Raw genomic sequence first — 25295 nt, forward strand, 5'->3', positions numbered from 1 at the left:
ACACGAATTCTTTACAGACGAATGGAAAAACTAGTAGAAGCCAACCTCGGGGAAGATCAGTTTGGATCCGTAGAAACACTGGAACACGTGAGGCAGTACTTACCTTACGACTTATCTTAGAAGAAAGATTAAGGAAATGCAAACCTACGTTTCTAGCATTTGTAGACTTAGAGAAAGCTTTTGACAATGTTGACTGGAATACTCTCTTTCAAATTCTAAAGGTGGCAGGGGTAAAATACAGGGAGCGAAAGGCTATTTACAATTTGTGCAGAAACCAGATGGCAGTTATAAGAGTCGAGGGGCATGAAAGGGAAGCAGTGGTTGGGAAGGGAGTAAGACAGGGTTGTAGCCTCTCCCCGATGTTGTTCAATCTGTATATTGAGCAAGCAGTAAAGGAAACAAAAGAAAAATTCGGAGTAGGTATTAAAATTCATGGAGAAGAAATAAAAACTTTGAGGTTCGCTGATGACATTGTAATTCTGTCAGAGACAGCAAAGGACTTGGAAGAGCAGTTGGATGGAATGGACAGTGTCTTGAAAGGGGGATGTAAGATGAACATCAACAAAAGCAAAACAAGGATAATGGAATGTAGTCTAATTAAGTCGGGTGATGCTGAGGGAATTAGATTAGGAAATGAGGCACTTAAAGTAGTAAAGGAGTTTTGCTATTTGGGGAGCAAAATAACTGATGATGGTCGAAGTAGTGAGGATATAAAATGTAGGCTGGCAATGGCAAGGAAAGCGTTTCTGAAGAAGAGAAATTTGTTAACATCCAGTATTGATTTAAGTGTCAGGAAGTCATTTCTGAAAGTATTCGTATGGAGTGTAGCCATGTATGGAAGTGAAACATGGACGATAAATAGTTTGGACAAGAAGAGAATAGAAGCTTTCGAAATGTGGTGCTACAGAAGAATGCTGAAGATTAGATGGGTAAATCACATAACTAATGAGGAAGTATTGAATAGGATTGGGGAGAAGAGAAGTTTGTGGCACAACTTGACCAGAAGAAGGGATCGGTTGGTAGGACATGTTCTGAGGCATCAAGGGATCACCAGTTTAGTATTGGAGGGCAGCGTGGAGAGTAAAAATCGTAGAGGGAGACCAAGAGATGAATACACTAAGCAGATTCAGAAGGATGTAGGTTGCAGTAGGTACTGGGAGATGAAGAAGCTTGCACAGGATAGAGTAGCATGGAGAGCTGCATCAAACCAGTCTCAGGATTGAAGACCACAACAACAACAACAGATGCATTTTATACTTCTATAACTACTTCAAAATTTTGGTGGTGTTGGTACAGCAACCAGGCACAAATTTTCTTTCAGTTCCTGTATTCAAAGGGTACCGATACCAGTTTCGAATCGTTGTGATTCATCTTCAGATGGTTTACCCGATTTCCTTTTGACAGTGAGAAAAATTTACGTGTGCAACAATAAGAATGCAGTGGGAATGTTGAAATGGCTCTGAGGACTATGGGACTAACATCTATGGTCATCAGTCCCGTAGAACTACTTAAACCTAACTAACCTAAGGACATCACACAACACCGAGTTATCACGAGGCAGAGAAAATCCCTGACCCCGCCGGGAATCGAACACGGGAACCCGGGCGCGGGAAGCGAGAACGCTACCGCACGACCACGAGCTGCGGACAGTGGAAATGTATTCAAATATATTGGAAGAATGTTATGGAAACAAACACTCCAAACCGATATTTCACGGCAATAAATCTGTAAAAAACACACCACATGTCATAAGGAAAGTGTGTAAACCGTCTGAAGATGAATCACAACGGTTCGATACCGGTAACGGTACCCTTTGAATAAAGGAACTGAAAGTAAATTTGTGGCTGGTTGCTGTCCCAACACCATCAACATTTATCTTTAAATAACAGCCACGGTCTCCAACCATGTCATCATATTGCAAAATTGCATCATACTTCAAAATTATTGTCATGCACTAGGCTTAAATTTACACATTTACAACCACCAGCAATCACAATGTATGTGTTGGCAAATAACAGTACTCTCGTGGGACTTTGGTGAGAGTCGGTTAGCTGTGAAGTTCGAACAGTGGCCGCTGCTGTTGTGGTAATGGTACAGAATAGTCGACTGTTATGTCAAATAAAGCAAAAGACCACATGTGGGATGCTGTCGCTGTGGCAGCACAGAAAATTGCATATTGAATACTTGAACATCCTCGTCCAGGAATTCTGCTGCTGCTGGGTTAGGGGTACAATGCACTGCTGGTGGAATAGAAACAAAAAAGCGGAAGAATAATGGAATATATTTATAATAACAATATTAGTAATAATACTATTAATAGATACTTACTTTCAACTCTGACAGTTTTTGTGGTATCGTCCAAAGATTGTGGTGCCATAACAAAGTCGGCAGGTTGGATCGGTACCACAGAAGATGATGAATGGAAACGCTGGTGAAGCTACACCCTCTCTCTGTTTTGCAGGATCGTCACACTGAGACGCCGAAATACCGCCAAGTACAGAAACGCTCGCCCATTTCGTGATCAATGATTAAGACAACAGCATCGCCTCAGATAGGGCACCAGTGTATTTCATGTCTCATGCTGAACTTTAACTGTGAACATTATGTCTATGTACTTCAAGTGAAGAGTCTTGTAGTCTGTGTCCAATGATACTTTAATATTGAGACACAGTCGTAAATACATACGGTCGTTTGCCGTTTGCCGTTCCTTCAGCTGCCTCGTGTTGTTGGGCCAGCCCCATTTGGCGCTGTAATCACGCTGAGCTCCCGCCTTATGACGTTCAGCTTTCTCGCTCGACTGGGAGGTCTCTGAGAACATACTTCCGCATTTTCATTCATTCCAACTGAGTTGTTAATACGTTGTGTTACTTTATCTATCTCGTCCTTAACTTTTGCAGAGCAGTGTATTTTTCTGTGACATTGGAAAGATCCTGTGAAGACGACTTCGACGTGTGTGGAACATCAAATACTAACAACATAACTGGGTCTGAAACCGTCATCCTACCATTATTAATGGAGGTCCCACAAAAGTATGCCGTACTTTACCAGATGTAAGCTAACACAGGACTCAAGTACGGTTCGTATGTTTGCCTTTGTGCTTGGACCATTGCTCTGCGGCTGTAGCGATCAGAAGTCTTAACGCTCTTGAGGCTAGCCCCATACTGTTTCAAGGGACAGTAGGTAGTTATCTAGTGGGCATACAAGCTCAGATAACGATATTATATCAAGGTCAATGTTAAGGACTTCCAGTGTCAGATTACACATTTGTGCTAGTCATATTCAAGGTCACTCCCCATTCGCAACCATCCTAGGGAATAACCAGGATTTCTGTGAGCTATATTCAAGTTCACCAACGATCTCCTGATCTACCCACATCCCCATACCCCTTCCCCTCTGGACCAATAGGAACGCTGGAAACCTCTGGATCAACAGAATTTGAGTTCTACAGTCCCCTCTCCTCTATTATATCATGAATCCACTTTCCAAGTCCCCCTCATTTTAGCTTTGTGTGTCATAGTGAAAGAATAGTGTTGAAGCACCAGCAATCCTCCAGGCATAATAATTAGAATAAGACTGTTATTCCTGACGAAAATGCAAACGCCAGTACTTGATCTGAGAGGAGAGCAAGTGAAAACTAGAACATCTAAAATATAAGTTCGCTTTATCACAAGATAGAAATGAAGATTTACTTAATTCTGTGTAATCCATTTCCACAGGATTTTTTTTGGGTATTTACAACTGTGTCACAGTACTAAAGTACGAGGTGCATTCAAGTTCTAAGGCCTCCGATTTTTTTTCTAATTAACTACTCACCCGAAATCGATGAAACTGGCGTTACTTCTCGACGCAATCGCCCTGCAGATGTACACATTTTTCACAACGCTGACGCCATGATTCCATGGCAGCGGCGAAGGCTTCTTTAGGAGTCTGTTTTGACCACTGGAAAATCGCTGAGGTAATAGCAGCACGGCTGGATAATGTGCGGCCACGGAGAGTGTCTTTCATTGTTGGAAAAGCCAACAGTCACTAGGAGCCAGGTCAGGTGAGTAGGGAGCATGAGGAATCACTTCAAAGTTGTTATCACGAAGAAACTGTTGCGTAACGTTAGCTCGATGTCCGGGTGCGTTGTCTTGGTGAAACAGCACACGCGCAGCCCTTCCCGGACGTTTCTGTTGCAGTGCAGGAAGGAATTTGTTCTTCAAAACATTTTCGTAGGATGCACCTGTTACCGTAGTGCCCTTTGGAACGCAATGGGTAAGGATTACGCCCTCGCTGTCCCAGAACATGGACACCATCATTTTTTCAGCACTGGCGGTTACCCGAAATTTTTTTGGTGGCGGTGAATCTGTGTGCTTCCATTGAGCTGACTGGCGCTTTGTTCCTGGATTGAAAAATGGCATCCACGTCTCATCCATTGTCACAACCGACGAAATGGAAGTCCCATTCATGCTGTCATTGCGCGTCAACATTGCTTGGCAACATGCCACACGGACAGCCGTGTGGTCGTCCGTCAGAATTCGTGGCACCCACCTGGATGACACTTTTCGCATTTTCAGGTCGTCATGCAGGATTGTGTGCACAGAACCCACAGAAACCCCAACTCTGGAGGCGATCTGTTCAACAGTCATTCGGCGATCCCCCAAAACAATTCTTTCCACTTTCTCGATCACGTCGTCAGACCAGCTTGTGCGAGCCCGAGGTTGTTTCAGTTTGTTGTCACACGATGTTCTGCCTTCATTAAACTGTCGCACCCACGAACGCACTTTCGACACATCCATAACTCCATCACCATCCAATTGGTTTCACACCACGCAAATTCAGAAAACGAATGATTGCATGCTGTTCAAGTAAGGAAAACGTCGCCATTTTAAGTATTTAAAACAGTTCTCATTCTCGCTGCTGGCGGTAAAATTCCATCTGCTATACGGTGATGCCATCTCTAGGACGTATTGACAATGAACGCGGCCTCATTTTAAAACAATGCGCATGTTCCTATCTCTTTCCAGTCTGGAGAAAAAAAATCGGAGGCCTTAGAACTTGAATGCACCTCGTATCATTGGACACAGACTACAAGACTCTTTACTTGAAATACATGGTGCAGAGGCAACATTTTAATGAGTTCACACAGCGAAGAATCACTGGAAAACTGGCTGGAAAAAGGATGATGTGTGACGAGTGTAGCCCAGGAGTTGGTATTGTTCACAAAACTGTTTCATGTGCATGGGGGGTGTTCCAAACCACAGGCACTGCTGCCTGAAGGAGATAAAGAAGGTGGTCGACCACGATCAACTACAGCAGCAGATGACTGTTACTTTGCCCAATAAGCAAGAGGGGAACAGTGTTAAACAGCGAGTGGTGTTGCAACAACATTTAACAGAAATGCAAGGTACGAAAACTCATGCTGCACAGTGGCACGGCAGCTATACTGGGGATGGTCTATTCTCCAGTTTCCCAGTACGTTCTGTACCGATGACACCGCATATTGCCACACCGTTGTAATTTTTCTTAAATATTTTGCCTAGACAAACTTATTCCCGAAATTTCATTACACGACATTATTTTTTGATGTTGCGATTTTTTCCGTTAGTGTATGTTCTAGGCTGGTCATTGATTTATAGAAAAATGTGTTTAGTAATTTTACATCCTTTTGTTCTATGATGTACCTGAAACAATCACTAACTGCTGACTGCAGTATTATGGGTCATCTCTGAAGAGATTAATTTACGCTCTGGTAATCTTTCATCTCGCAGTCCCTAAACATTTTGTTGCTTACTGTTAACCTGTTTCCCTTATTTCAGTTTTTTTTGTACATGTAAGAATATCAATATTCGAGCAAAAATAGTACATGTACTACTATGTTTTTAATGTGTGGTGTTTTCACATTCTTCAAATTCTTACATTTGCGTGTGTCACACTTTGTAGAACTACACACACGATTTGCGACGCATATTGACTTTTATTTTAAGTTTTGCTATCTGTTAACGTAAGTTTCAGGTGGTCAGGGGAATGAAGTTTTGCATGGGCGTCTAGGCCTATTTATTTCAAAATCTATATGCTGTAATATTGCATCCGTATGAACCATGCCAGTATTTTAGCGTCCTCCATTAGCTCGAGCGTTTGCGGCCAATAAGAGCTCAGTACAGTGGCAGCTATTTACACACTGCCGCTCATGTGAGCAGATGGAGTTTGATGAAACTTGCCACAGCGTAAGGATGGAGTTCAAGGTCGAAAAACAGTCAACCAAAAATACGCCGCGGCAAATAGTTCCTCAGTAAGCCGAGAAGCCTCGTTCCTCCTTCCTCTTTTTTATTAGAACTTGTACCCGAGGGGTCAACTGAGGGTTTCGCAAGCGGCCCTCTCCGTGGGTGAATAAAAGTTCGCTATGTTTGTACACGAAAATATGAGTACGGCATCTGTGTCCGCGACGGGAAGATTTGTGTGGTAATTGCACCTTAAAATGCTCATAACAGCATTACGACTGATTCTGACATTTCGTTTATTTGTGTGCATTACATTATATTTATTTATGTTAAGATACAGCTGATGCCATTTGCCCCAATGCCTACTATCTTCAAGTCTTCCTGCATTTCTAATAATGTTCTAATTGCATGAGCTTACTGGATAGAATTAAATAATTTGAGAAGTTCCTCGCAGTCACAAAACTGAAAGGTTTACTGTCATTCGTTAATCCTGTTAGCATTAACCGTTTTACTGCATTTTTCTTAGGAGGATCGGAAGCAAAATTCATGACTGGTGATGTCTCCCAGTTAATGTGACCTGCTGGCTTCCGTCAGCTAGGAAGTCTTTAACCCAATGGTATACATGTGCAAATATTAGAATAAGATGTTGAATATGTAATTTGCATTTTCAGTTCAAGAGTTATGCTAATCTGTTTTACTGTGTAGTTTTCATTCAGTATATACAATTCCATATCTATGACAGGTTGTGCACGTACCGTGCACTGTTCTCTTATTTGGTCCTCCATTATATTTTCTTCTTTGTACGTGAATCACGACGTACTTCCTTCTGCTTGTGCCTCTGTTTCGCATCCACTATTGAATTTTGCAGGATTAATGGAAGGGGTCGCCAGATGCCGTTCCTGTCACCACACTGTTACCCGCTGGAAACGGAGTATTCCGACTTCCAGCTGTCTGCATGTCGTGTTATCCACATGAAAGAATGGAAACACTTTCTAAATGTTTACGAATCATGTACATGAAGCGGTACTTGGGTACCAGCCTAGCTTTCAGCAGTTCGGATATGGGAAACCACCTAAAAACCACATCCAGATTGGCTGGTGCACCGGCCCACATCGTTACTCCCCTGGGAGGTTTCGATCTGGTGTTGTCGCACCTACCAATCCCTTCCAGGATAGACGAACTACGTAGGTGGATCATGATGTACTATAAGCATAATATATTTTTTGTCTCATGTGCTTGATAATGTCCAAGGGGATGAAATTGGCTAGTAACATGACATGAAAAACCACTGAAAGCAGGAAAATGACTTACTTAAAAAACATTATAACAGACGTGGACTCAAAGCATGAAAAAGACATAGCATCAAACTGGGCTGCAGTAGCTGCTGCCTTTTGGATCCCGCAAACGAAGATAGTGGACTGAATTTCACAGCATCAGTGCTTGTGGAGTCCGCAGCTCGTGATCAGGTTGTGCTGTTGCTTATAGATCACAAGGTCCTGGTTTCGGTTCTCAGCTGGCTCGGAGATTTTCTTCACTCAGGAACTCGATGTTGGTGCTGTCCTAATCAATTCATCTCATCTTCATCACAAATTCCTGTTAGTCGGCGAATTGGCGTCAAATAGAGAGACTTCAACCAGGCGGTTTCACAATACTAATGGAATCTCCTGAGTAGCAATGCTGTACCATCATTTCATTTTGGGGATTGTGGAATCCAGGGTGATTTGTGCAAAATAAGTGCTCAGTTTCCAGAAAACGTATACACAACATTACGAAGTACACTCATATATAAATATCGACTGATTACAAGCCTTGCATACCACACGCTGCTTCCACGAACTGTCTCCCTTCCGTCCTGTTTTGTGCTCGGTTCCTCCGGTGTCTTCAGTCCCCAGGGTTGCCAGGTCCTTCAGCACGTCACGTCGTCCATCCAGATTCACCATGGTCGTCCTATGGGGCGTCTGGTGTTTGGTTTCCCCTCAAGTGCTTTCTTCACTTTTTTCTCTTCTGGCATATCCACTGGATTCTTTTGCCCTTCGGCTGCTACAGGATTGTTGCTTCTTGCATCAAGAGGTAGATTTCCTCATTCTTCCTCCTCCTCCATTCTCCTTTATCTAAGATGGGTCGCTGTATCTTCCACATAACTCTTCTTTCAAATGTTAATAGCTTTTCACTTTGTTTTTTAGTCATGCACATTACAAACTATAGTTGAAGAATGACCCAACCAACCACAAATACTTAAATATGGAAGTATGAATTTAAAAACTCCTTCAGTCACAAGTTTCTGTGTTTTATTAAGTACGCGATGCATGAATAATTTGCCTTAATACGTGCTTCATTGTTTCTCTGGAATGAGTTGAAATGCATATTCCTGTCATGAAGAGGTTTGATGTTAGGTTATGAATTTCGTAGATCAAACGCGGAAAATATGTGCGAAATAGTGGAAAAGATGAACAGTGTAAACTTACCACATAATCCAAGAAAAGCGTTTCTAACGTTTCAGCACCATCATACAGCCTTTTCACCATCCTGTTCGTACGTATCACTTCACTCAAGATGCACATTTGCATACACATCTTTGTAAACACTTCACAGATATTTTTCTACATGGTGTGAGCAAAGATGACTTTATTCGTAGTGCCAAAGATCTAATTATTAAACAATTGATATATGAAGGGAATAATTTAGAATAGATCTTTAAAATTACTTAAATAAGTGTGGCTTGCGAAATCTGTTTGTTAGTTTAACATAGAAATTTTTTTTATTTTTTTATTTTTTTTATTTTTTTTTTTTTTTTTTTTTTTTTTTTTTTTTTTTTTTTTTTGTGGAGGTATATCTCCAGTCCTTCTAACAGATTTAGGGTCTTACCACTAGCTTCATTGTGTAGTACTAGCAAACTGTTTTGTAGACTGTTCATGCCATGTTTCGTTTCCAACATACGTTGTGCAGTAATTGATTTTTCGAAGTGGTTGAGCCTGAAAGCATTTACGTGTTCTTGAAAATGAGTTTTGAAGTTTCTGCCTGTTTTCTCTGTATAGTAGGCAGGAGAACTGGGGCATGATACTTTGTACACTCCACTGTTGTTGTATGTTTGTGTATTTGATTTTATATTATGAACGAGTATTTTTTCATAATTTATTAGTAGTTGAGAATGCAACTGTTACATTTTTTTAACAGGTTAGCGATATGTTGTGATATGGTCCACAGGTATGCGGTACTGGCAAACATTTTCTCTTCTTTCAAAGTGTGGACATTCATTCTCTTACTTTTGTGTATTTGTCCGTCTAAATTGTCAATTGTTTTGACTGTGTAGCCATTGCTTATGCAATGCTCTTTATTGTATCTAACTCATTCTTGAGGGTGTTTTCTTCTAAATCAAGAGAATATATTCTGTGTAACATGAACGTAAATGCAACACGTTTCTGTGTGGTAGGATGGCTTTATGAGTTGTCCAGTGTTATGTCTGTGTATATGTGTTTTTGTGCATGCTGAACTTATGTTTTTGTTGGTATTTGATGATTTTAAGATCCAGAAAATTTACGCTTTTGTTGTCCTCATGTTCTATTGTGAATTTTATGTATCTGTGGAAAGAATTAAATAATGCTAGTATTTCAGTACCGTAACAGGTTTCAGGGTGCCATGTCAGTCTTCATATGGCTAACATTATGCAATGTGGAGCAGACGACATGCTGTTGGTCAAAACATCTGTGCAACGAAAAATATTAACCATCTGAAGATGGGCGTGGTACCCTGGAACCGGTTACAGCACTTAAATATAACATTTAAAAAGTGTTTGTGGCTGGTTGCATCATTCACCTACTACCATTAACGGCCGTGGAGTTCACAAGATTCAACATGGATAAAATAACGTTACAAACTATGTTTAACAGTTTCAAATCAGATCGACATCAGTGCGATGAACCTGGAGTGCATCTCTCCTGTGAGTCGTAATAAACATTGAAAACGACCAACACTTTTTCCAATACATGGGGCTTTCTTTTGTTCCATCATCTTGTGATGGAATGTTGCTAGAAGAGTGTGACGTTAGGAGGAGTCGAACTACAGAGCAATAGCAAGAGGTGAGCGCTCTGACAGCTCTCGGCGGCTTGCCGAATGGGCGAGGAATGCATGCCGGCTGGTCGCCGAATGCCGACTGCGGGGTTTTTCCCTGAGGCTGAGGTGTGCACGCTACACTGAAGGGCGGAGGTGATTCAGTGGCGTCTATGATCGTTGAAATGAAAGATGAATATATTTTCAATAAAACTATGTTACAAATCCTAAAAACACGATGCAGAAAAACGAAGTACATCAGGAAATGCGTGGCGAGGGACAGTCTCAGATGGTTCAAATGGCTCTGAGCACTATGGGACTTAAATCTACGGTCATCAGTCCCCTAGAACTTAGAACTACTTAAACCTAACTAACCTAAGGACATCACACAACACCCAGTCATCACGAGGCAGAGAAAATCCCTGACCCCGCCGGGAATCGAACCCGGGAACCCGGGCGCGGGAAGCGAGAACGCTACCGCACGACCACGAGCTGCGGACTAAGGGACAGTCTCATTCCAAGTTCAAGTACGAGGGTTGGAACTTAAAAACTTAAGTCCTTGAGACTTTGCCGGCCGTTGTGACCGAGCGGTTCTAGGCGCTTCAGTCCGGAACCGCGCTGCTGCTACGGTCGCAGGTTCGAATCCTGCCTCGGGAATGGATGTGTGTGATGTCCTTAGGTTAGTTAGGTTTAAGTAGTTCTAAGTTCTAGGGGACTCATGAACTCAGATGTTATATCCCATAGTGCTTAGAGCCATTTGAACCTTGCGAGTTTGATTTGATTTCGAAGATGAAGGAACCACTTCGTGGCATTCGCTTCAGAACTGTTCCAGAGAGTCGACAGGGAGTAGACCGCCCCATTCGCACCATCAACAGAACAGGCCCTGCTAACATTATACTACGTCCTCCACATCACTGGCAACGGGTTCTACACGACGCTAGCGACTACTTTGAAGGACAGTAACAGATGCAAAGATGTAACTCTTTTTTATCGGTTGTGAATAAATAGTTGCCGCTATTTAAGTTCCAAGCCTCGTATTATCCTGCGACTCTTTGGGTATGATAGATTATAAAATTACTGAACAATTGGAGTGATCTGAGACTAAAATGAAAACTGACATCAAAATGTTACTTTTCAAATCGTGCATGCATTTAAAGAATTACATAGGTGTTTATTAAAATATTATAAATACCATGTTGTCGAATACAGATATTTTGAGACCATGGCTGTGTAAAAGATACAGGTTGATTCTTACAGAGAAGAGAACTGCAAACAGCCACATTTAATAATGCTGTTTAAAACGGTTCATGTGGCTCTGAGCACTATGGGACTTAACTTCTGAGGTCATCAGTCCCCTAGAACTTAGAACTACTTAAACCTAACTAACGTAAGGACATCAGACACATCCATGCCCGAGGCAGGATTCGAACCTGCGACCGTAGCGGTCGTTCGGTTCCAGACTTTAGCGCCTAGAACCGCTCGGCCACTCTGGCCGGCAATGCTGTTTATTCACATAAATAGCGCTGTTACCGATTTGGAAGCGACAGGTTAGTCATCAGATGGCTGTTCGTGTTAAGATACAGATTTTTTGTTGTTTCAATTTTTATTTCCCATTTTCGTAAAAATTGATCGGGGTGGTGGGGTTGTCGAAAATCCCGCGTCGTTGCCTTCCAGTGCCTACTGTTTGTATGTATGCGGTAGCAAAGACTTTGTGAAGCACTTTCTTCATATACATGGTGGTCATAAACAGTCTGAAAAGCTTGTGTGTTGCAGGATAGATTGAGCTGAGAAATAATTGTTAAGAAAAACATTCGATACTTCGCGCCGTGTCTCAGTTTATTAGCATTTAAGCTGTGATTCTTGAGTTTCTCCCGGCGTATTTCTTGTTCGAACAGCCCACGGGTGTTTTATTTAAGAGCGAGCATTATTGGGAAGTGTCAAAGACGATCTCGGTTTGCGGAAGGCCTGCTTATACCAGATTCCATGTGAATGTGGGAAGACTTATATTGGACAGACAGTGCGCACCACCGAAGATCGTTGCCGAGAACACCAGACGTACATTCGACTTGGGTGCCCCAACAAGCCGGCGGTCGCAGAGCACTGTTTGTCCGAAAATCACGAAATGGACTACCAACATAGCAGGGTCTTGGCACAGACATCTAAATACTGGGACAGCGTCGTTAGAGAGGCTGTCGATATTCGTACCAGGGACGGACTCATCAACCGAGATCCTGGCTACAAACCTCAGCTGGGCATAGGAACCAGAATTGAGTCTAATTAAAAAGACGCTCAGCAAAGAAAACGAACGGGCGACTAGGGCGGACGAGGCAATTACACCGACGCCACCACAGACGCCGACGCTAGCGTCTCACTGACCACTGACGCGCGGGCGCGGACCGCGGAGAGAACGCCTCGCTAGGGGAGCGGATTTAAGACGATCGCCAGCCCTCAGGAGCACTCGAGTTGTGGCAGCCGTAGCGCGCAGGTCACTGTGGCACGCGGCGCTACTGCGGGAGAGTCAGCGAGGAGATCGTACTGCGCGCGGGTGGCAAATTGTCGTGTTGCTGTTTTAACGGCAAAAAAGCAAATTGTCAAACCCTAGCGCGCAGTATGGTTAAGATGAGCAGCGTGGGACGTGATGTCGCGAGAGGCGGCAATTCGGCGACAGAAGAAGCAGTTTCCCCCGCTCCCGCCGTGTACATCAAGTGCAGGGAGGTCGAGTGGGTGGAACTCTATGATGAGATGGGGCGGAGCTGCGACAAGGAGGTCGTCGTTGAGTCCGTTGACTCTGACGCCACCATCAAGCTCCAGGCCGCTGACTGGAACGACTACAGGGCCCTGAAGGCCCTTGTGGCCGTTCACACGGTGGACGCCCCGGAAAGAGGTGCGATGGGTCAAAAGACTCGTCGCAAAGAAGTCACCAAGGCGCTCCTGTGGGGACTGCCTTGGATCCTCACGGAGCAAGCGGTGAAAGAAGGACTGCGCCGCCAAGGTTTTGTTGAGGCAACCGTCAGGTTGCACAACAAAACCAATAGGAAGAAACCGCCTCTGTTTATTGTCGCCACACCAGCGGCGGACAACGGCGGGGGCATTCTTGACATCCGGAAGCTCTTGGGCTTCCACGTGCAGCCGGAGACTCTCCCCCCCCCCCCCCTCCCCCCACCACCTGGACACGAAGCCACAGTGCTTCAAGTGCGAGGAGAAAGGGCATGTGGCAAAGCACTGCCGCAACGCCGCCAGGTGCGTCAAGTGCGGACGTCACCATGACACGCGCACCTGTACCAGCACCAAAGACGTCAAACCGACGTGCGCCCGCTGCGGCGGTGAGCACGTCGCCAACTGGCGCGGATGTCAGGCCTTCAACGGCCGAAATCCCGCCACTTCAAAGGAGACGGCGCCCCAGCCAAAGAGGCGACGCCGCAGGAGAAGGAGGCGACAACGTCCTGCAGCCGCGGCGAACAACAGAGGGACGGAGGAAACAGCGAGAGGAGGAGGCAACGCCGCGGGAACAACGGCGGCACCCGGAGGAGATTCGACGACGGCCACCGCCCACGTGCGGCCGCCTTCCCCCGCCGCCTGTGGCAAGGGCGGAGGAGGGTGGCGGCGGCACGACGCAGCGAGTGGGAAGACGGCGGCGACAGCTGGTCCCGACATCGAGTCGGCCCTCCGAGAGGCGGAAACACGATTCCGCATGGTTCTCCATGCAGAGATGGAGGCCGCCTGCCTCACCCTCCGTGAATCCCTCCGCCGCGACACCACCAAGGAGACGCAGGCGCTGCAGACGGATGAGCTGCATAAAGACGACCAGGCCACACAAACGGCCTGGCCGAAGAAGATGACGATAAGTTGGGCCACACAGGCCACATTAGAAGGCAAGGGAGCACGTCAGGACTCGTGTGTCCAAACCAAAGAGTTTGTGAATCACAGCCACCAACTTGTGGACAGAGAGATCCTGGACGTCACCAAACCGGACATTGACGACCGCAGTGAGCATCAAACGAGCTACTTGGTAAGCAAGGAGCTCATAAGAAGCTATGTGCGAGAAGAAAAATATAGAAGAGAGCGAGAGGCGGAACGCGAAAGACAACGCGAAGCAGCCCTCGCCAACCGTGAACGTCAGCGCCAACGACGCTGGCAACTCGGTAAATACAGAGAAGGAGAGCATAACAAGCAGTTCTGGCCGGGTTTTGCAGGTTTTCCTTAGCCGCTAAGGTAAATACCGGAACTGTCCCCTACAAACTCCTGAAAATAAATTCCCAATTGGGAAAAATCCCCCCCCCCCCTTCCTTGCACCCCAGCAAAAAATAATAAACAGTGCCAAAACAGAATAACTTTAACCCCATGGCTGAAAAGAGCCCAACGCATGCTCTATAACAGCCCGCCCTTCTCCATCTGAGAAGGGAATGAAAAGTGCAAAAAAAAAAAAAAAACAACCCCCTCAGGAGCTCAGTTGCCCGACCACAAGGTGGGTGAGGAAGATTCCGACGAGAGGACAACTTCCAACACAGCCAGGCAGAAGTAGGAAAGGCGTGATCCGCTCACCCTACAACACACCGGAGTACGAAGCTCCGTGAATTTGCGTAGCCTAGTAGTAGGAGCTCAGTTCGTCAGCGCACCTGACGATGGCGACATGTCTGATCGCCGAAATACTGTGCCTTTGGACACTGTGGACCGGCAGTACACCCAAGCAGCCTCTTGTGCGCATAAATTCAAGTGGCCCGCCAGATATAATTAGTGTGAGTTGTTCTCATAACGTAGACGATACGCGCACGAGACTGCCCACACTTTAGTTCAGGAGCGATCGTCACCACCGTCTCATGTCCGATTTTTATGTTACTCTCTCGTTCGGTTTTAGAATAGCGAACGAAGAACACATTCGACGACACCATCTCTGGCGGGCTGCTTGAATTTGCGGACACAATAGCGTGGTTGGCCAAGTTAAATGCTTGTTAATTCGGGAATGGCGCAACGTATCGCATTTTTTTCTTAACTATTATGTCTCAGCACAACCTACCCTGCAAAACTCCTACAAACTTTTAATTCTGTTTCTGAGCACCTGTATGTGTACGCATGTAGTCTAAATCATCACACGCACACCAAAAAAATTTACCACATGGATGGTGCTTTACACTATGTGCATACACAAATATCAGATAGAGCTTCATATGGTCTGTATTACTGAATGAACACAAGCGTTCAGCATTGAAAGGTAGTGACATAGGATCTTCGACAGCAGCAACACCATAAGGAGTTTTCCCCACAAGGGAAAATATAAAGTGAAAACTGATACAAGAAGCAACATATCTATGTCTTAACGTGAATAGCCGTAGGAATATGAACCTGTTAGTTTGAAGCCGGAAACAGCGCTGTTTATGTGAATAAATAACATTTTTTAAAGTGGATGGTTGCTGTCTTCTTCTCTGCAAGAATCAACCTGTATACTAAAATCCTCCACAGTTGTACATAGTATGAAGGCAGCTTGGGTTTTATACATTCTTACCTAATGTTCACCATTCGATATGTTCTGATTAGTTGTATAGATGGTCATTAATAAAAATTGTATAAAACCACCGCGGAGGTGGGAATTATAATGAATAAAACATGAAAATAAAGGACATTCTAGCTAAAGCGCAAAAGGACATTTGTTCTTCAAACTCGCCATATGTATTTATAATTTTACATAATTTCTAGTCGCATCGTAAAACCGGTTGTAGGCTTGCTTTGTAAATGTTGTTGATAAATTGTTTATTATTCTGCTGTTTTGTCAAGGTGACAAAATGACCACAATCATTTTAACAGCACAGTAGTGTCTTATATGTACGTGCACTTAATTTTAGGTTTGAAAGGCAATCAGTATTTGAGCGCTAACAGGGGTTCAGTGGCGTGTGACGTCACAGAAAGTTATTAACTGCGAGCTGCAGGTTTCTCGTAAAGTCTTTTGCTGGTGAGCGGTGTTTGTGCGTTGGTCGAGACGCCTGTGAAGCCTAGCTGCCACCTGACTTGCATACTTTTACTTTTCATTGGACTGAGATTATTCGACTCCGGTTTTGGTGATTGATTTCGCACGACTTTACGAACTCTTACTTGGTTTACCCGTTTTGATGGAGCTGGAAACTATTAGTATTTGCTGTACTTGATATTTATGTTTGTGTGTGACGGACTTGTTGAGCGTTTGAATGTTTGCTGTCCATTATCGTGAATTAAAGTGCAATTAAATAAACTTCTACTCCCTTATGTTTCTGTATTCGATGCTCGCCTCGCGCAACATACATTAATTATTGTCTAATTGTTTCTTTTTTCATGTGCATTCCAATGTATGTGAGGCCAGTATTAACAGATTTGTGAATATTTTTCAATAAACATCTGTTTAGTTCAAGTTATAGTCCTCTGCATCAACATCATTATTCCTAAGAGATTCCAATCATATCATTTATATACTGTCCATCCAAAAAGTTCCAAGACTAATTTTATTTTTGACATGTAAGTGACATCAGGGCAGTAACAACGGTGGCAGCTTGAACTAACAACTGTTAACTACAAATGTGCATTCATCAGTCAGTTGTGAGCAGTCATTGTTAAGTAGTGTAGTCACAAACTGCAATGGAGCAACATTTCTGAACCAAGTGTTCAAGATCGTCTCCAGAATGTTTTGAAGAAAAGAAAAGTGTGGCAAAATTTGTTCAAATGGTTCAAATGGTTCTGAGCATTATGCGATTTAACTTCTGAGGTCATCAGTCGCCTAGAACTTAGAACTAATTAAACCTAACTAACCTAAGGACATCACACACATCCATGCCCGAGGCAGGATGCGAACCTGCGACCGTAGCGGTCGCTCGGTTCCAGACTGTAGCGCCTAGAACCGCACGGCCACTACGGCCGGCGCAAAATTTGTCCTTCACATCTTGACTCCCAAACAAAAGCAGTGACACCTGGACATCTGCCGTGGCCTGACTGAAACGGAAAACACGGACAGTTCTTTTCTGGAAACAATCAGCATGAGTGATGAGGCAGTGTTATCAATATGAACCAACAACAAAGTGCAAAATGGGTTTCTGATGGTTTCCCAACACAGAAGAAGGTGCGAATGCACGAGTCGAACATCTCAAAGAAGAACTTTTCTGACATTTTCGCATGGTTGTACGAGGTTTCTGTGCATTATAAACAATTGGGAAAGACTATGCAGAACACCTGGACCAATAAAACCACGATCTTAACTTTTCTCTGTTATTTATTAATCCAGTCTCGAAAGTTTTTGAACACATGGGTTATATGTTATTCAGTGACATGTCCGTTTAGTTAAAAGGTGTAAGAATCGGTTCTGTAATGACAGAAGCTGAAGAACGGAAGTAAAATATGTGCCATAGCTAGGAATTGAGCCCAGATCTCCTGATTACTAGGAAGGTTTGCTAGCCACTTTTTTTGTCGGTATTTTTCGTTGCATTTGGTCAAAGACATCCGTTCAAGCTGATCGTTGATTCCTTTACTCAGTTTTTTTTATTACAGGGAGCAAACAGCCCTCTGACCGAACACGCTGGGCTACCGTGCCGGCATCACCAGACCACTGTAGCAATACAGGTAACAGCTGTTCAGACTACGGTAGTCCAATGCTCTCCACAACACAAACTTCAATTCACGCCTTCAGCCTATTTTCCCCCATCTTAAATCGTCAGTATTGCTTAGGCTCTCCAGTATTGGCGTAGCAGCCTATGCTTGTATGTAATGGGGTAATCCTGCCTGTACTTATTGTGGTGTCACCGCCAGACACCACACTTGCTAGGTGGTAGTCTTTAAATCGGCCGCGGTCCGTTAGTATACATCGGACCCGCGTGTCGCCACTATCAGTGATTGCAGACCGAGCGCCGCCACACGGCAGGTCTAGAGAGATTTCCTAGCACTTGCCACAGTTGTACAGCCGGCTTTGCTAGCGATGGTTCACTGACAAATTACGCTCTCATTTGCCGAGACGATAGTTAGCATAGCCTTCAGCTACGTCATTTGCTACGACCTAGCAAAGCGCCATTACCAGTTACTATTGATGCTGTAAAACATGTACCGTCAAGAGCGATGTTCACCATTTATGGATTAAAGTTAAGTATTCCACAGCTACGTCCTTTTTTGCTAGTCTCATATCCTTGACCTGTTCCAGACCTCACGCCAGCCTGCGTGAGCTAAAACGCGTGCCGTTCGGCTTCCTCTCATAGTGGGTTGGCTGTCTTGCCAATCCACAACACTTATATAATTAAATTTTTCTTGAAACATATGAGTTTCAGCTTTATCTACGATTTAAGAAGGGGAAAATAGCCTGAAAGTGTGAAGTGAGGTTTGTGTGGAGACGGCACAGAACTCGTGTTGTCTGTGCAGCTGTGTTATCTGTACTGCTGCAGTGGTATAATAACTGACGAATCTGCCTAGTAAGCAGGAGAGCTGAGTTCAAGTCCCACCCAAGGTGAAACTCGTATATCTCAAGGAAAATTTAATTATACGTTTCTGTAATGTTTGTATGGCCTTTAAAGCGACAGTGCATCACAAACATTTGATATAATGGATCAAACCAACAAATTAGGGCGTACACTGCCCACACCAACAGTGGTCACAAAAATCCATGGTACACTAGTATGATGTTCAGTGTTTCCATGTCACTCCAGGTGCATTTACTTAACTGAATGTGTTCATTTATCACTAACTTCCTACTTAGTCTTTACACATAAAAAAATTTGTTGTTAGATAATAATTTGCTTTTCTGAATCTCATTCTCTCTTTCCTCTACCTTGCTTACCTATTCTAACTGACTTTATTTCGTTAATTCTGTTTCTTATTTTTAAGTATCTATGTACTGTAATGTGATGTTGGATACTGGAGCTGTATAGGTGAACTATTTGCAAAAGAAGACAACAGTTTTTGTAATGCACTGTGAAGCCGGCTGGGGTGGCCGAGTGGTTCTAGGCGCTACAGTCTGGAACCGCGCGACCGCTACGGTCGCAGGTTCGAATCTCGCCTCGGTCATGGATGTGTGTGATGTCCTAGGTTAGTTAGGTTTAAGTAGTTCAGAAGTGAAGTCCCATAGTGCTCAGAGCATTGGAACCATTTTGCACTGTGAAATGCAGCGATAAAAGAAATAAATGTGAATCACAGACTTTAGATGTTTCTAGGGTGCAGATCATACGTAAAGAACAGCAGGTAAGAAATAAATATATAGCTTCTGTGCTTAATTTGTAATGGAAAAGTGTTACTTTTACATTTATGTAGTGTGTTGTAGATATGTAATATGATATATTAATGATTATTTAAAGTATATTCAGATTTTAACTGCACATTTATTTCGTTATTATGTACTTATGAGTTTAAAACGGTAATACTTGCAAAGTATTTCCTGAAGCTGCTTTATTGTATTATTTCGAAAAGAATACACTACTGGCCATAAAAATTGCTACACCAAGAAGAAATGCAGATGATAAACGGGTATCCATTGGACAAATATATTATACTAGAACTGACATGTGATTACATTTTCTCGCAATTTGGGTGCATAGATCCTGAGAAATCAGTACCCAGAACAACCACCTCTGGCCGTAATAACAGCCTTGATACGCCTGGGCATTGAGTCAAACAGAGCTTGGATGGCGTGTACACGTACAGCTACCCATGCAGCTTCAGCACGATACCACAGTTCAAGAGTAGTGACTGGCGTATTGTGACGAGCCAGTTGCTCGGCCACCATTGACCAGACGTTTTCAATTGTTGAGAGATCTAGAGAATGTGCTGGCCAGGGCAGCAGTCGAACATTTTCTGTATCCAGAAAGTCCCGTACAGGACCTGCAACATGCGGTCGTGCATTATCCTGGTGAAATGTAGGGTTTCGCAGGGATAGAATGGAGGGTAGAGTCACGGGTCGTAACACATCTGAAATGTAACGTCCACTGTCCAAAGTGCCGTCAATGCGAACAAGAGGTGACCGAGACGTGTAACCAATGGCACCCCATACCATCACGTCGGGTGATACGCCAGTATGGCAATGACGAATACACGTTTCCAATGTGCGTTCATCGCGATGTCGCCAAACACGGATTCGACCATCATGATGCTGTAAACAGAACCTGGATTCATCCAAAAAAATTACTTTTTGCCTTTTGTGCACCAAGGTTCGTCGTTGAGTACACCATCGCAGACGCTCCTGTCTGTGATGCAGCGTCAAGGGTAACCACAGCCATGGTCTCCGAGTTGATAGCCCATGCTGCTGCAAACGTCGCCGAACTGTTCGTGCAGGTGGTTGTTGTCTTGCATACGTCCCCATCTGTTGACTCAGGGATCGAGACGTGGCTGCACGATCCGTTACAGCCATGCGGATAAGATGCCTGTCATCTCGACTGCTAGTGATACGAGGCCGTTGGGATCTAGCACGGCGTTCCGTATTACCCTCCTGAACCCACCGATTCCATATTCTGCTAACAGTCATTGGATCTCGACCAACGCGAGCAGTAATGCCGCGATACGATAAACCGCAATCGCGATAGCCTACAATCCGACCATTATCAAAGTCGGAAACGTGATGGTACGCATTTCTTCTCCTTACACGAGGCATCACAACAACGTTTCACCAGGCAACGCCGGGCAACTGTTGTGTGTGTATGAGAAATCGGTTGGAAACTTTCCTGATGTCAGCACGTTGTAGGTGTCGCCACCGGCGCCAGTCTTGTGTGAATGCTCTGAAAAGCTAATCATTTGCATATTACAGCATCTTCTTCCTGTCGGTTAAATTTTCGCGTCTGTAGCACTTCATCTTAGTGGTGTAGGAATTTCAATGGCCAGTAGTGTAATATTCTGTCAAGGAAGTGAGGCAGCCTTGAGGGCTGAGGACGGCCAAGCATTTTCCCTGGTTTCAGGAGCGCCATTTTTACGAGACAATATGCGCAGCAGACTGAGCCAGTGTGCAGCGGCGAGATAGGGATGGCAGGCGTGTCTCTTGTTGTGTTCGTTTCGTCAACGTCTTTTGCATGGAACAAAGTAGACCGCAGGGAGGATGAACTGGGAAAGGAGCCAGCAAGCAGTGGCTGACTGCGGTCATGTGTTGGAGAAGTCTTCAAGATGTTAAATATTGTGTATCCCGCCTTGTAGGCGACGCGTGGGTCTGTTCCTGTAAACTGAAGGGGAGGCCGAATGTAGGAAGCTAGGAGGATCAGGTGAGGTAGAATACTTGGTACTGCAAATGAAAATGGTTTTACTATGTGCTTAACTTTGGATGAGATGAGCACGTAGGTGCGAAACTGTACATCAAGTTACAAAGATATGAGTAGTGGCTCGCCCAATATGAAATAGAAACAATGTTGCTTGGTCGGCATCAAATGGGCTGAATCTGGAGCGGCGCTCGTAGAGCTGCACAGCGCCGGCTAGAGGGCGCTGTCGCCTGTGTCGGTGTCGTAGTGCCAACCTACGAACTTGCACCTACGCCGATACCACAAAATATTTTGTACAATTTGTGAAAGATGACGATAATTAGTATGTCTGCAATAATAAGCCGTCTCACATAAATTGTAGCCAGAAAATGGTGTTGCAAGGCTTACACTACCTTACTTCAAGAATGCTTCTCGTACAAGGACGTTATGACGTCTTTGGTCTACCTAAATAGTAACAGGTACGTGAAGAGTGTGAAGAAATATTTTTGCACTACTTCTGCAACTGCACTGCTTCTGACAAGACATGCTGCGGACAAATTAGTTCATTGTTCATGTACAGGAAAGCCCAACTTCTGCTAACGAAAATTGTCATGAAAAGTTTTTCTGGTTCGATGTATCGAGAGTTAATTCTAACAGTCTTATCATATTATTTCAAATAACTATCATTAGTTTGCTTAAATCTTACCCTAAAATAACTACGCTTTCAATGTAAATGTAATAATGAATGTCACGTTTGTGCAGTTTATTAAAATAAGAAAGTTGAGACACACAGCTTTGATGGGTCACATTGTAACATTACTTGTTTAAATTTCATTTGCTTAAATCTATCTACTAAAAGGCTCAAGGCTAAAGTAATTTCAGTCGATTACTAATTTCATTCTTTCGTTGCAAAGTTTCTAAATAAATTATTCAGCAGGATGTCATTCAAGCACTTTTTAGTATCACTCTGCTACAAAAAGCAATAATTACGTTTATTAAATTACAAATTTATTAGCTGAATAATTTTTTGGAACATTGCTCCAAGTAACAGCGATCTAATAATATTGTAATTTATTTAGTAAACACAGTCGTGATCGCATGTAAGTTGTTACTTTTTACTTGAGAATGAAAGGGTTCCATCTACTGCAGGGATCAGATCTACATTCCTTGGAGATAGCAGGAATCGCTGGCGTGGAGCAAGTCCGTCCATGATAGCGTTGAGAAAACCGCTATCACCGAGGAACGTAGATTTGATGATGATCTCTGAAGTAGATCGAAACCGGTCATCCACAAATAAAAAGTAACAACTTGCAATAGACGACGATTGTGTTTACTGAATAAATTATTAGCTGTTCTAAGTTTAATGAAAAGATTTACTCTCAAGATTCGTTCTTTCAGGACATGGCGACCGCTATTAGAAAACAGAATTATTGATTTTCAGGAGGAAAGTTCTTGAGGTGAGTTAGCATTGGTTGCTGGTGCAGAGGGAGATGCTGATATTGTGCTTCAGTGAGACATATTACTTATCAGAACAATAAAAAAAGTGAAGAGTGAAATGTATACTTTGTTTCTGGGTGGAACGGCCGCCCTCCCCCCCCCCCTTTCCCTGTCTGGTTAACTAAACGCTTCTGAAGAAGTACGATAGCCTAATGTTAATAGTCAGACAGGTATAAACGCGGTTTTCATTAGTAAGGGTGTTCAGTTTGCACTAAAATAGTGTTCAGGGTGTTAATATTACTGTTTTTATTTGAAAGTGCGAAGTTATCCAAGATTGTAGCAGTGCCATGCAGCTTAACACCCACGACCAGACACTCGTAATAAAATATGATAAGAGAATGTTTGCGATTAGAGAATGAGCTGTAGAGTCGTTATAACTTGTTTGTACATCTGTTATTTCCACAGTCGTGCGACGCTCGTAAACTGGGAACTGAGCTGTAATCTTTTATACTGAAAAAAATTTGGGGAGACAAAACTGAATACTTCAGCCTACATTTTATCATATTATATGGATACTGAAACATTTCTGTCTGGTATTTTACTACTATGAAAACGTTTCCCGGTACGTCACGTCAGACGAAAATACTGATTATTATGCAGTTCCGTGATGGGCGAGAGAAACGTTTAAAGACGACAAGCCTGACCAAAAAATACAGATAGATGAAATTAATAATTACTGTCAAAAGCTGTAAATTGCGTATTCACATAATTATCAGGTTACCCCCTATTAATATCAAGAGGGTCTATACAATGGCGAGGTACTTGAGGGAAATATTATGGAAATGGAAGAGGATGTAGATGAAGATGAAATGGGAGATATGGTGCTGCGTGAAGAGTTTGACAGAGCACTGAAAGACCTAAGTCGAAACAAGTCCCCGGGAGTAGACAACATTCCATTAGAACTAATGACAACCTTGGGAGAGCCACTCCTGACAAAACTCTACCATCTGGTGGGCAAAATGTATGAGACAGGCGAAATACCCTCAGACTTCAAGAAGAATATAATAATTCCAATCCCAAAGAAGGCAGGTGTTGACAGATGTGAAAATTACCGAACTATCAGTTTAATAAGCCACTGCTGCAAAATACTAACGCGAATTCTTTACAGACTAATGGAAAAACTGGCAGAAGCCGACCTCGGGGAAGATCAGTTTGGATTCCGTAGTAATACTGGAACACGTGAGGCAATACTGACCCTACGACTTATCTTACAAGCTAGATTAAGGGAAGGCAACCCTACGTTTCTAGCATTTGTAGGCTTAGAGAAAGCTTTTGACAATGTTGATTGGAATACTCTTTTTCAAATTCTAAAGGTGGCAGGGGTAAAATACAGGGAGCGAAAGGCTATTTACAATTTGTACAGAAACATGATGGCAGTTATAAGAGTCGAGTGACATGAAAGGGAAGCAGTGGTTGGGAAGGGAGTGGGACAGGGTTGTAGTCTCTCCCCGATGTTATTCAATCTGTATATTGAGCGAGCAATAAAGGAAACAAAAGAAAAATTCGGAGTAGATATAAAAATCCACGAAGAAGAAATAAAAACTTTAAGGATCGCCGATGACATTGTAATTCTGTCAGAGACAGCAAAGGACTTGGGGATATAAGATGAACATCAACAAAAGCAAAATGAGGATAATGGAATGTAGTCGAGTTAACTCGGGTGACGCTGAGAGAATTAGATTAGCGAATGAGATACTTAAAGTAGTAAAGGAGTTTTACTATTTGGTTAGCAGTTCTGGCGCTGCAGTCCGGAACCGCGGGACTGCTACGGTCGCAGGTTCGAATCCTGCCTCGGGCATGGGTGTGTGTGATGTCCTTAGGTTAGTTAGGTTTAAGTAGTTCTAAGTTCTAGGGGACTTATGACCTAAGATGTTGAGTCCCATAGTGCTCAGAGCCATTTGAACCTTTTTTTTTTTTTACTATTTGGGGAGCAAAATAACTGATGATGGTCGAAGTAGGGAGGATATAAAATGTAGATTGCCAATGGCGAGGAAAGCGTTTCTGAAGAAGAGAAATTTGTTAACATCGAGTATAGACTTAAGTGTCAGGAAGTCGTTTCTGAAAGTATTTGTATGGAGTGTAGCCATGTATGGAAGTGAAACATGGGCGGTAAATAGTTCGGACAAGAAGAGAATAGAAGCTTTCGAAATGTGCTGCTACAGAAGAATGCTGAAGATTAGATGGGTAGATCACATAACTAATGAGGAGGTATTGAATAGAATTGGGGAGAAGAGGAGTTTGTGGTACAACTTGACTAGAAGAAGGGATCGGTTGGTAGGATATGTTCTGAGGCATCAAGGGATCACCAGTTTAGTATTGGACGGCAGCGTGGAGGGAAACCAAGAGATGAATACACTAAGCAGATTCAGAAGGATGTAGGTTGCAATAGGTACCGGGAGAT

Source organism: Schistocerca piceifrons, chromosome 3 (assembly GCF_021461385.2).
Source record: "Schistocerca piceifrons isolate TAMUIC-IGC-003096 chromosome 3, iqSchPice1.1, whole genome shotgun sequence".
Lineage (NCBI taxonomy): Eukaryota > Metazoa > Arthropoda > Insecta > Orthoptera > Acrididae > Schistocerca > Schistocerca piceifrons.